Raw genomic sequence first — 15,160 nt, forward strand, 5'->3', positions numbered from 1 at the left:
CATTCAATGCGGCCACGCCTTGCCAAGGGCCTCACACAGTCGTTACAAAACAAATGGCCACATTTGGTGATGGTTGGTTCTCTCAATGTCAAAAGACATACCGGACATGTGTGTCTATCCGATAATAGATCTACAAACCGAGCATCAAATCCTCCAGCAGCCATCTTCTGACCGCATGACCAGGTTGCGCTCACGTGATGGGCGTAACCTAAACTAGCTGACGTCATTGACTGGCAAGTGTGGAAACAATATTAGCTGCAGAATCATCCGAGTTGTTTGTCAACTGCAGCTAATTGGAAGCAGCAGTTGACGTTAGTAAACTTATAGTAGTTATCTGTATTTACCGTTGACATCGTAGAGTCCAGTGATCGAGGCTTTGTGAAAGTTGAGAGTTGAGATGAAATGGTTACCTAGTTACTGATTTAGTGCAACAAAAGTAAAAATAGTTTTTTATACGACAGAAACGAATTGGAACGATACAAAGTCAGCAATGCTGTACTGTGTACACAATTATTTTTATAGTTTTGAACTTAATTAATTAAGTCTAATAGTGTGATGTCTAGTGCAGAAATATTTGATTTCAACGCACACGCACACACACACACACACACACACACACACACACACACACACACACACACACACACGAGCTGCAGATTGAAGCTTGACTGACCAGAGAATTGTGTTTCAGAATTTTGTTGCTAAGATCCATTTACAGCAAAATATTGTTATCTACAAAGCATAACTACTAAAACTCACTCAACGTCTCAGACAATGACATAATAGCAGGCGTATAATATCGCTAGAAGACATAACGATCATGTGTGATCTGTCCGGTAATCGATCTACAAACCCAGCATCAAATCTTTCAGCAGCCATCTAGGCATAGCCTAGAGCGCATTCACACCGGTCCCAATCCTGATTAGTGTAACGCCATTCTAACGTCATAGTCTACTCAGGTTGCACCCACTTGATGGGGATAACTTAAAGTATCTCACGTGTAAGACTAAAACTGGATTTACAATATGCAAGCGCTTGAGCGTCGCGTCGCGTGCGTCGCGTCGCGTCACGTCGCGTAGTACAAATTCAAATTGTAAATGGTCTACGCGACGCGACGTTCGACGGACGCGACGCGACGCGTCCAAATGGAACCAAGTTCTATTTGAGCGTCGAACCGGAAGCTGTACACGTCGCGTCGGAAATAGTAGCTAGATTTCGACCAATCACAGCCAACTTTAAATGCACGTGTGGCTTCCGTAAGCAATGATTATTGATTTCGTCGCTGTACACGACGTTGAGCGGTCTGTAGATTGTGTAGGGAGCTGTCCTTGCTTGTGGATGATCAACTGCAAGACGTACAAAGACCTGCGTGCAAGGGAGAATGCCTAGAAATTGATTTTGAGCAAGCTGGGGTTTCGGCAGAGTTCTGCTAGTAGAAAATCGAAGCGCGACTGGTCAATTCAATAATTCAGGCTGCGACGTCTAAGGCGCGCTGAATCGTATTGTGAATGGTGCGAAGCGTGTGACGCATTGCGTGCCACTCCCACGCAAGACAACGTAACGCGACGCACGCGACGCGACGCTCAAGCGTTCCCATATTGTAAATCCAGCTTAACACGTATTACGATTCAGATGAGGCTGAGCTCTTTAATTAAACATTCTGAAAGTTGAGAGTTGAGATGACGTGGTTAAGAATGGAAGTTAACGTTTGTCCTACAAGCAAAACTGACTAGGAATGATACTAAAAATTTAGGGTTAGCAATCCTGCACAACTTAATTAAATTCAATTTTCCTTTTAACTGTTTGTGTCACATGGCTATTATTATTCTGATGTCGCAGAAAATCTGTCATTACTGTTTGCCCAGGGAAAAGAAACTTTCTACCCAAAAGGAAGTATGAGGGCGAGGAAGGGTCTGGTAACATGAGACTATAGCTATACACGTTCTTGGATATCAGACTAAAGATAGTATGACCAGAGAACTATGTTTCTTCTGTAATGTACAGTAAAAAGATTGCTACTGTAACTACCAAATCACAACTACTAAAAACTGTAACACTACAGTACACACAACATACATATGAGACAGCAAGTCATTGTAAAAAATCAATCCTTCGTGTCCTCTCCAGCACAGTCTTAGTAAAGAGTCTGTTTTACACTGAAGTTAGAGCACATTGAGTTGAAGACAAAACTGAATAACAATTTCATTATTCTGAATGTAGGATCGTGAATTCAATTTTTTGTGAGTTATGAAGTCATCGATAGGATCAAGACATTTACCAGGGACAAGTTCAATCGTTTTCTCTCGTCTTACAACCACATTTATTGCATCAGGTTGTTGGTCTATTAATGTGAATGAAAACCTGCAGTGCTGTTCCTTAAGAAGTTGATCATCATAATCTCCTTTACACACATATGCATAGACAGAGACATGAGATCCTTTACAGCGACCAAAACCCATTGGAAAAAGAAAAAGACATAAATGATATCCTTGTGGTCCTGTGTAAAATCGCTTTGACTCCATCGTATAGATTGGCTTCAACTCTGCTTTCTTCATGCAGTCTAACCAATTGGTTATATTCCACTCAAAGACACATATGTCAAGTTCAGAAACGGTGCCCTGGATTCCAAGCTTCTTGGTAATGAATTCAACTTCACATTCCCTTTTAGCAAGACAAGCTCTTGTGGATAAAAGTAATGACTTGGTGGCAGCAAGTGATGACTCAGTGGCTGAGAGTGATGACTTGGTGGCTGCAAGTGATGACTCAGTGACAGCGAGTGATGACTCAATGGCTGAGAGTGATGACTTGGTGGCTGCAAGTGATGACTCAGTGACTGAGAGTAATGACTTGGTATTGGATTGTTGTTTCATCAAAAGACTAAGATGAGATGTAACATCATTTTGTACATGAATTGTCATTTCATTTCTATTGCCAATAAACTGACAACCTGCTTCACTAAATTCGCATTCTAATGAACTGTTAGGGCATGTACCATCCTTACTGACATGTTCATTCATATCTTTTCTCACCACTTGTTCTTTACAATATTCACATGCAACTGGAAACATCTCACATTGTGTATGGTGATCATTCAGAAATTTGAATGTCACTGTGATCTTACAGTACCTACATTCAACTTTCCTGTTCATGCACGTTATCTTCATATGACTTTCCATATCTTTTGTTATCACCATTATTCCACATTCATTTTTGCATAAAACATCAACATACTCACAAGTCTCGTTGTGTGCTTCTCTCTCCCTTAGTTCTCCTTTCCATTCACATCCCTTCTCTTGTTGATCACAGTAGATCTTCAGACTCATTATTTCTCTTTTATCATAGTTGTTTAGAAAGATTTCTGATTCATTCTGTTCCTCTCTACACACAGGACATTCAATGCGGCCACAGATTGCCAAGGGTCTCACACAGTCGTTACAAAACAAATGGCCACATTTGGTGACTGTTGGTTCTCTCAATGCCAAAAGACATACCGGACATGTGTGTCTGTCCGATAATAGATCTACAAACCGAGCATCAAATCCTCCAGCAGCCATCTTCTGACCGCATGACCAGGTTGCGCTCACGTGATGGGGTTAACCTAAAGCAGCTCACGTGATTGACTGTCAAGTGCGGAAATAATATTAGCTGCAGAATCATCCGAATTGTTTGTCAACTGCAGCTAATTGGAAGCAGCAGTTGACGTTAGTAAACTCATAGTAGTTATCTGTATTTACCGTTGACATCGTAGAGTCCAGTGAGGCTTTGTGAAAGTTGAGAGTTGACATGAAATGATTACTTAGTTACTGATTCAGTGGAACGAAAGTGAAAATTAATATTTTTATACGACAGAAACAAATTGGAACGATACAAAGTTAGCAATGCTGTACTGTGTACATAACTATTTTTATCGTTTTCAACTTAATTAATTAAGTCTAATAGTCTGATGTCTAGTTCAGAAATATTTGATTTCAACGCACACGCGCGCGCGCACACACACACACACACACACGCACACACACACACACACACACACACACACACACACACACGAGCTGCAGATTGAAGCTAGACTGACCAGAGAATTGTGTTTCAGAATTTTGTTGCTACTAGTAAGATCCATTTACAGCAAAATATTGATATCTACAAACCATAACTCCTAAAACTCACTCAACGTTTCAGACAATGACATAGTAGCAGGCGTATAATATCGCTAGAAGACATAGCGATCATGTGTGATCTGTCCGGTAATCGATGATACGATCTACAAACCGAGCATCAAATCCTTCACCAGCAATCTACGCATAGCCTATTAGTAGAACGTGCATGTTCACACCGGTCCTAATCCTGATTAGCGTAACGCCATTCTAACGCCATAGTCTACTACTAGAGAGCAGTGTACAACTAGCCTCGTACCAGACCCTCTCGCGCTGTCGTGCCCGGTTCCCGTATTAGACGAAAACGCTGGAGAGGTTTACAACCGCATTAGTGCGCGTTAGTGGTGGTTGCACGTGACTTTGGCACGTGAGGTAGTTTATACAAAAAGAGCATGTCACCCATGTTTCTGATGTGATGTTGTATGTCAGCTAAACGTACAAACGCAGCAACATGGTGACGTATAGGCATGCAGATGGGTACTACGTGCCTGTGACAACTTACTGCCGTCCCTGAAAGAGCTGCCAGAGAAAGCAAGCAAAATGTTTTCCCTTCAAAACCTACAGGAATGGATTCGTCAAGACAATTAACGCGAATTCTTGCCGGAGAGGATGGATGAAAAGTGTAGAGGCTAAATTATTACACTCGCGTGCCCACGTGACTTACTAATAAAAATAGTTAGCGGTGTGAACGCGCTTGCGCTAATGCTAAATGTCGGTGTGAACTAGCCTCGACACTAGACCTTCCTTCGCTTTACGGAGGCAACATCACGTGATACCGCCAGTTGCTATCCTCGCGTGAAAAAACCAACCGAAAGCGAAGGAAGGCGAGGCTAGGTGTACTCAGGTTGCGCTCACGTGATGGGCGTAACTTAAAGTAGCTAACGTGATAAGACTAACACGTATTACGATTCAGATGAGGCTGAGCCCTTTAATTAAACATTCTGAAAGTTGAGAGTCGAGATGACGTGGTTAAGAGTGGAACTCAACGTTTGTTCTACAAGCAAACCTGACTAGGAATGATACTAAAAATTTAGGGTTAGCAATGATGCACAACTTAATTAAATTCAATTTTCATTTTAACTGTTTTGTGTCACATGGCTATTACTATTCTAATGTCGTAGAAAATCTGTCATTACTGTTTTGTCCAGAAAAACTTTCTAACTGGAAGGATGAAGGCGGGAAGGGTCTGGTAACATGAGACTAGCTTTACACATTCATGGATATCAGACTAAAGATAGTATGACCAGAGAACCATGTTTCTTTCTGTAATGCACGGTAAAACAGATTGATACTGTAACTACCAAATCACAACTACTAAAAACTGTAACACTACAGTACACACAACATACAAATGAGACAGCAAGTCATTGTAAGAAATCGAACCTTCGTGTCCTCTCCAGCACAGTCTTAGTAAAGAGTCTGTTTTATATTGAAGTTAAGGCACATTGAGTTGAAGACAGAACTGAATAACAATTTCATTATTCTGAATGTAGGATCGTGAATTCAATGTTTCGTGAGTTATGAAATCATCGATTGCAGCAAAACATGCCCAAGGGAAAAGTTCAATCGTTCTCTCTCGTCTTACAACCACATTTATTGCATCAGGTTGTTGGTCTATTAATGTGAATGAAAACTTGTAGTGCTGTTTCTTAGAAAGTTGATCATCATAATCTCCATCAACCACACATGCATCAACAGAGACATGAGATCCTTCATAGCAATCACAACCCATTGGAAAAAGCATAAGACATAAATGATATCCTTGTGGTCCTGTGTAAAATGGCTTTGACTCTATCACAAAGCCTGGATTCAACTCTGCTTTCTTCCTGCAGTCTAACCAATTGGTTATATTCCACTCAAAGACACATATGTCAAGTTGAGAAACGGGGCCCTGGATTCCAACCTTCTTGGTAATGAATTCAAGTTCACATTTCCTTTTAGCAAGACAAGCTCTTGTGGATAAAAGTAATGACTTGGTGGCAGCAAGTGATGACTCAGTGGCTGAGAGTGATGACTTGGTGGCTGCAAGCAATGACTTGGTATTGAACTGTTGTTTCATCAAAATACTAAGATGAGATGTAACATCATTTTGTACATGAATTGTCATTTCATTTCTATTGCCAATAAACTGACAACTTGCTTCACTAAATTCACATTCTAATGGGCTGTTAGGGCATGTCCCATCCTTACTGACATGTTCATTCATCTCTTTTCTCACCACTTGTTCTTTACAATATTCACATGCAACTGGAAACATCTCACATTGTGTATGGTGATCATTCAGATATTTGAATGTCACTGTGATCTTACAGTAGACACATTCAACTTTCCTGTTCATGCACGTTTTCTTCATATGACTTTCCATATCTTTTTTCATCACCATTTCTCCACATTCAGTTTTGCATAGAACATCAACATACCCACAAGCCTCGTTGTGAGTTTCTCTCTCCCTTAGTTCTCCTTTCCATCCACATCCCTTCTCTTGTTGATCACAGTAGATCTTCAGACTCATTATTTCTCTTTTATCATAGTTGTTTGGATAGATTTCTGATTCCTTCTGTTCCTCTCTACACACAGGACATTCAATGCGGCCACACCTTGCCAAGGGCCTCACACAGTCGTTACAAAACAAATGACCACATTTGGTGATGGTTGGTTCTCTCAATGCCGAAAGACATACTGGACATGTGTGTCTGTTTGATAATCGATCTACAAACCGAGCATCGAATCCTCCAGCAGCCATTTCTCGACTTCGCGATCCCGTATGATTGTCCGACTTACAGGAATGTAAACAAAGAAGCGGATATTGGAGCGTGGTGGAAGAGTTATTTTAGGAGTGGCGCATGAACAGGCGCAGACTTACATGTCTACAATCGCCGTTAGCGTTGCAAGTGTTTGTCGATTTTTCCACATCATCGTTGCAGTTCAATGGAGTTGTAACTAAATGTTCTGCTAGTCTGCAGCCGGCTGTTGTTTGATCTGTAGTCTACGCAACTGGAAACATTTTTCCCAGTACTGAGTAGACGCGAAGCGGTAAACGAAACCTACACCTACAGCACGTTATTGGAAGTACGTACGTACGCTTTTGTTTTCTAACCTTAGCATAATGCTCCGCTATCAAGTTTGCTCTGAGATAGCGCCAAACTTCCCAACTTGATGTCCAGAAACGTTTAGTGCCGAGGGCGGAGTCAGACATGCGCGGACCGCGGTTGAGTGCTCCTTTTGGGTTTATTAGAAACTCGCGTTCACAGGACTCGGGTAATTGGAGTCTAACCCAAGTTAATTAAAGGGGCAGTCCCACGGAAAAACAACCTAGGCTTTAATTAATTAAAACTATATATCGGTCTTGACGAGAGAATATAGCCTACTAGAGAGCAGTATTACAACCGCACTATATAGTGGCGTTAGTGGTGGTTGCACGTGACTTTGGCACGTGAGGTAGTCTATACAAAAAGGACATGGCGCCGATGTTTCTGATGTGATGTTGTATGTCAGGTAGACGTACAAACGCAGCAACATGGTGACGTATACGCATGCAGATGTGTGTGTACTACGTGCATGTGACAACTTCCTGCCGTCCCTGAAAGAGCTGCCAGAGAAAGCAAACAAAATGTTTTCCTCTTACAACAATGGATTTGTCAAGACAATTAACGCGAATTCTTGCCGGAGAGGATGGATGAAAACTGTCGAGGCTAAATTATTACACTCACGTGCCCACGTGACTTAATAATAAAAATAGCTAACGGTGTGAGCGCGCTTGCGCTAATGCTAAATGTCGGTGTGAACTACTAAAAATTGTAGCAGCCTCGACACTGTTGCCATCCTCGCGTGGAAGGACCACCGAAAGCGCTGAGGCTATTTGTAGGTGTGAACACGCTCTTAGCTTGTATTCAGATTGCGCTCACGTGATGGGCGTAACTTACAGTAGCTCACGTGTAGACTAACACGTATTACGATTCAGATGAGGCTGAGCTCTTTAATTAAACATTCTGAAAGTTGAGAGTCGAGATGACGTGGTTAAGAATGGAAGTTAATGTTTGTCCTACAAGCAAAACTGACTAGGAATGATACTAAAAATTTAAGGTTAGCAATGATGCACAACTTAATTAAATTTAATTTTCTTTTTAACTGTTTTGTGTCACATGGCTATTACTATTCTAATGTCGCAGAAAATCTGTCATTACTGTTTTGTCCAGCAGAAACTTTCTAACCGAAAGTATGAGGACGGGGAAGGGTCTGGTAACAAGAGACTAGCTATACACATTCGTGCATATCAGACTAAAGATAGTATGACCAAAGAACCATGTGTTCTTGCTGTAATGCACAGTAAAACATATTGCTACTGTAACTACCAAATCATTACTACTAGAAACTGTAACACTAGAGTACACACAACATACATATGAGGCAGCAAGTTATTGCAAAAAATCAATCTTTTGTGTCCTTTCCAGAACAGTCTTACAAAAGACTCTGTTTTACACTGAAGTTAGGGCACATTGAGTTGAAGACAAAACTGAACAACAATTTCATTATTCTGAACGTAGGATCGTGAATTCAGTGTTTTGTGAGTTATAAAGTCATCGATTGCAGCAAAAGATTTACCAGGGATAAGTTCAATCGTTTTCTCTTGTCTTACAACCACATTTATTGCATCAGGTTGTTGGTCTATTAATGTGAATGAAACCTTGCAGTGCTGTTTCTTAGGAAGCTGATCATCATAATCTCCTTTACACAAATATGCATAGACAGAGACATGAGATCCTTTATAGCGACCAAAACCCATTGGATAAAGCAAAAGACCTAGATGATATCCTTGTGGTCTTAAGTAAAATGGCTTTGACTGTATCCTATAGCATGGATTCAACTCTGCTTTCTTTCTGCAGTCTAACCAATTGGTTATATTCCACTCAAAGACACATATGTCAAGTTGAGAAACAGGGCCCTTCATTCCAACCTTCTTGGTAATGAATTCAAGTTCACATTCCCTTTTAGCAAGGTAAGCTCTTGTGGATAAGAGTAATGACTTGGTGGCAGCAAGTGATGACTCAGTGGCTGAGAGTGATGACTTGGTATTGGACTGTTGTTTCATCAAAAGACTAAGATGAGATGTAACATCATTTTGAACATGAATTGTCATTTCATTTCTATTGCCAATAAACTGACAACCTGCTTCACTAAATTCGCATTCTAATGGACTGTTAGGGCATATCCCATCCTTACTGACATGTTCATTCATCTCTTTTCTAACCACTTGTTCTTTACAATATTCACATGCAACTGGAAACATCTCACATTGTGTATGGTGATCATTCAGAAATTTGAATGTCACTGTGATCTTACAGTAGACACATTCAACTTTCCTGTTCATGCACGTTTTCTTCATATGACTTTCCATATCTTTTTTCATCACCATTTCTCCACATTCAGTTTTGCATAGAACGTCAACATACCCACAAGTCTCGTTGTGTGTTTCTCTCTTCCTTAGTTCTCCTTTCCATCCACATCCCTTCTCTTGTTGATCACAGTAGATCTTCAGACTCATTATTTCTCTTTTATCATAGTTGTTTGGATAGATTTCTGATTCCTTCTGTTCCTCTTTACACACAGGACATTCAATGCGGCCACACCTTGCCAAGGGCCTCACACAGTCGTTACAAAACAAATGGCCACATTTGGTGATGGTTGGTTCTCTCAATGCCGAAAGACATACCGGACATGTGTGTCTGTTCGATAATCGATCTACAAACCGAGCATCAAATCCTCCAGCAGCCATTTCTCGACTCTCCGATCCCGTATGATTGTGCGACTTACAGAAACGTAAACAAAGAAGCGGATATTGGTAGCGTGGTGGATGAGTTATTTTAAGAGTGGCGCATGCACAGGCGCAGACTTACATGTCTACAATCGCCGTTAGCGTTGCAAGTGTTTGTCGATTTTTCCACATCATCGTTGCAGTTCAGTGGAGTTGTAATTAAATGTTCTGCTAATCTGCAGCCGGCTGTTGTTTGATCTGTAGTCTACGCAGCTGGAAACATTTTTCCCAGGTTGCGTCTAGACACGAAGCAGTAAACAAAATCTACATCTAGAGCACGTTATTGGAAAACCGCCTCGTACGCTTTTGTTTTCTAACCTTAATTAATTAGCGTAATGCTCCGCTATCAAGTTTGCTCTGAGATAGCGCCAAACTTCCCAACTTGATGTCCAGAAACGTTTAGTGCCGAGGGCGGAGTCAGACATACGCGGACCGCGGTTATGTGCCCCTTTTGGGTTTACTAAAAAGTCGCGTTCACAGGACTCGGGTAATTGGAGTCTAACCAAGTTAATTAATTAACCCAAGTTAATTAGAGGGGCAGTCCCGCGGAAAAACAACCTAGGCTTTAATTAATTAAAAGTATGTAAAGGTCTTGACGAGAGAATCCGAATGACTCTAGTCCCCCAATTTGTCTTCTATTCTTGCGTAGCCAGACTCCTTTCCGCAAAAGCTATTTTTAAAACCTGGCTTGTTTTCCGTGGGATTGCCCCTTTAGCAAAGTGCTCGAAGTTCAACTTCTCAGACAATAGAGTAATGCAATGTTCAGGTATAAAGTATCTCACACATTCGCTTACTCAGTAACTGTTAGGTATAAAACTGTAACAGTACAGTACACACAAGGAAGAGACAGCAATTAGAGCATTGCAGTAGAATGTAAATCACATCCGTGTCGTCCACAGCACAGTCATTTAAAAAGTCGGTTCTGAATTGAAGTCAGAGCACATTGAGTTGAAGACAAGACTGAATAACAATTTCATTATTTGGAATGTAGGATCGTGAGTTCAATGTTTCGTGAGTTAGAAAGTCATCCGTTGCATCAAAATATTTACCAGGGATAAGTTCCACTGTTTTCTCTCGTTTCACAACCACATTTATTGTATCAGGCTGTTGGTCTAAATAATGTGGATGAAAACTTGCAGTGCTGTTTCCTAGGAAGTTGATCATCATCATCTCCTTTACATACACAAGCATCCACAGAGACATGAGATCCTTCATAAAAACCGTATCCAAGTGGATAAAGTTTAAGATACAAATGATATCCTTGTGGTCCTGTGTAGAATGACTTTGATTGTATCGACCGGTACTCTGGTAGATCTGATTGTGCTTTTATCCTCCGGTATGACCAATTGGTTACATTCCACTCAAATACACAAATTTCACTCTGAGAAACAGACATTCTACCCTTCTTGGTAATAGCTAATTTAAATTCTTGAGTTCACATTCTCTTCTATCAAGGCAAGCTCTTGTGGATGAAAGTAATGACTTGGTTGTCGCAAGTAACAACTTGGTATAGGACTGGTGTCTTGTCATAAGACTAAGATGACATACAACCTCATTTTGCAAATGAAGTTTCAATTCATTTTTATTGCCAATAAACTGGCAACCTGCTTCAATAAATTCACATTCTAATGGACTGTTAGGGCATGTCCCATCCTTACTGACATGTTCATTCATCTCTCTTCTAACCACTTGCTGGTTACAAAATTTACATGGGACTGGGAACATCTTACAGTTTCTATGGTGGTGATTCGGAAATTTAAATATCACTGTGGTGTTACAGTACAAACATTCAACTTTCCTGTTGACACATGTTTTCTTCATATGATTTTTCATATCTTTTCTCGTCACCATTTCTTCACATTCATTTCTGCACAGTACATCAGCAAACGCAAAAGTATTGTTGTGTGTTTTGTCTCTCCTTAGTTCTCCTTTTCACCCACATCCCTTGTCTTGTTGATCACAGTAGATCGATACCGTACAACTAGTTAAGTCCAATAGTGTGATGTCTAGTGCAGAAATATTTGATTTCAACGCAAACGCACGCACACACACACACACACACACACACACACACACACACACACACTCGAGCTGCAGATTGAAGCTAGACTAACCAGAGAATTGTGTTTCAGAATTGTGGTGCTAAGAGCCATTTACAGCAAAATATTGATAACTACAAACCGTAACTACTAAAACTCACTCAACGTCTCAGACAATGACATAATAGCAGATGTATAGTATCGCTAGAAGACATAGCGATCATGTGTGATCTGTCCGGTAATCGATCTACAAACCGAGCATTAAATCCTTGAGCAGCCATCTAGGCATAGCCCAGAGCGTGTTCACACCGGTCCCAATCCTGATTAGTGTAACGCCATTCTAACGCCATAGTCTACTAGAGAGCAGTATTACAACCGCACTAAATAGTGGCGTTAGTGGTGGTTGCACGTGACTTTGGCACGTGAGGTAGTCTATACAAAAAGAGCATGTCACCGATGTTTGTGATGTGATGTTGTATGTCAGGTAGACGTACAAACGCAGCAACATGGTGACGTATACGCATGCAGATGTGTGTGTACTACGTGCCTGTGACAACTTCCTGCCGTCTCTGAAAGAGCTGCCACAAAAAGCAAACAAAATGTTTTTTCTCCTACAGCAATGGATTCGTCAAGACAATCAACGCGAATTTTTGCCGGATATGCATGATGGATGAAAACTGTGGAGGCTAAATATTACACTCACGTGCCCACGTAACTTAATAATAAAAATAGTTGACGGTGTGAACGCTCTTGCGCTAATGCCGAGGCTATTTGTAGGTGTGAACACGCTCTTAGCTACTCAGATTGCGCTCACGTGATGGGCGTAACTTAAAGTAGCTCACGTGTAGACTAACACGAATTCGATTCAGATGAGGCTGAGCTTTTTAATTAATTAAACATTCTGAAAGTTGAAAGTCGAGATGACGTAGTTAGGAGTGGAACTTAACGTTTGTCCTACAAGCAAAACTGACTAGGAATGATACTAAAAATTTAGGGTTAGCAATCCTGCACAACTTAATTAAATTTAATATTCTTTTTTTAACTGTTTTTGTGTCACATGGCTATTACTATTCTAATGTCGTAGAAAATCTGTCATTACTGTTTTGTCCAAGGGAAACTTTCTAACCGGAAGAAAGTATGAAGGTGAGGAAGGGTCTGGTAACATGAGACTATCTATACACATTCGTGGATATCAGACTAAAGATAGTATGACCAAAAACCCTGTTTATTGCTGTAATGCACAGTAAAACAGATTGATACTGTAACTACCAAATCACAACTACTAAAAACTGTAACAGTACAGTACACACAACATACATATGAGACAGCAAGTCATTGTAAAAAATCGATCCTTCGTGTCCTCTCCAGCACAGTCTTAGTAAAGAGTCTGTTTTACATTGAAGTTAGGGCACATTGAGTTGAAGACAAAACTGAATAACAATTTCATTATTTCGAACGTAGGATCGTGAATTCAATGTTTCATGAGTTATGAAGTCATCAATTGCAGCAAAATAACTATAAGGGATAAGTTCAATCATTTTCTCTCGTCTTACAACCACATTTATTGCATCAGGTTGTTGGTCTATTAATGTGAATGACAACTTGCAGTGCCGATTCTTAGGAAGTTGATCATCATAATCTCCATCATCCACACATGCATCGACAGAGACATGAGATCCATAATAGCAACAACAACCCATTGGAAGAAGAAAAAGACATAAATGATATCCTTCTGGTCCTGTGTAAAATCGCTTTGACAGTATCCTATAGCATGGATTCAACTCTGCTTTCTTCCTGCAGTCTAACCAATTGGTTATATTCCACTCAAAGACACGTATCTCAAGTTTAGAAACGGGGCCCTGGATTCCAACCTTCTTGGTAATGAATTCAAGTTCACATTCCCTTTTAGCAAGACAAGCTCTTGTGGATGAAAGTAATGACTTGGTGGCAGCAAGTGATGACTCAGTGGCTGAGAGTGATGACTTGGTGGCTGCAAGTGATGACTCAGTGGCTGAGAGTGATGACTTGGTATTGGATTGTTGTTTCATCAAAAGACTAAGATGAGATGTAACATCATTTTGTACATGAATTGTCATTTCATTTCTATTGCCAATAAACTGGCAACCTGCTTCACTGAATTCACATTCTAATGGACTGTTAGGGCATGTTCCATTTTTACTGACATGTTCATTCATCTCTTTTCTAACCATTTGTTCTTTACAATAATCACATGCAACTGGAAACATCTCACATTTTCTATGGTGATCAATCAGAAATTTGAATGTCACTGTGGTCTTACAGTACCTACATTCAACTTTCCTGTTCATGCACGTTTTCTTCATATGACTTTCCATATCTTTTGTTATCACCATTATTCCACATTTATTTTTGCATAGAACATCAACATACCCACAAGTCTCGTTGTGTGTTCCTCTCTCCCTTAGTTCTCCTTTCCATCCACATCCCTTCTCTTGTTGATCACAGTAGATCATCAGACTCATTATTTCTCTTTTATCATAGTTGTTTGGATAGATTTCTGATTCCTTCTGTTCCTCTTTACACACAGGACATTCAATGCGGCCACGACTTGCCAAGGGCCTCACACAGTCGTTACAAAACAAATGGCCACATTTGGTGACTGTTGGTTCTCTTAATGCCAAAAGACATACCGGACATGTGTGTCTGTTTGATAATCGATCTACAAACCGAGCATCAAATCCTCCAACAGCCATCTTACTAAGCTGTAATTACCCGTATGCCAGCGACTGCCACGCAAACTCAAAAAGTAAACAGCTACGGAAACAGTCCGCGCGTTATCTTTCAAAACAAGACCCGGATGATATGCATCTCGTTGTGTTACAATGTCCGTGTGCTTGATATGTCAACTACTTTAGTGCTAATCTGTGTAGCCACCAGAGCTTTTTCTTCTCCATTGTCGCAACGTGTAGTGAAAAGAAGGTTTGGAGCATAAATTCAACAATAGGTAGGATGCAACAGAGGACGAGTTTTCGTAGGAGAGGGATGGAAGTGGACGCGCTTTGATGCTGTCACCGCCACGGCGCCTCACTTTGTGAATTGAATACGAGATGACCAGCTACCCTGTTTCGATCAGTATTAGAGGATGCAGTATATTCTAGTCAATTGCTAACAGTTTG

Source organism: Corticium candelabrum, chromosome 12 (genome assembly GCF_963422355.1).
Source record: "Corticium candelabrum chromosome 12, ooCorCand1.1, whole genome shotgun sequence".
NCBI lineage: Eukaryota > Metazoa > Porifera > Homoscleromorpha > Homosclerophorida > Plakinidae > Corticium > Corticium candelabrum.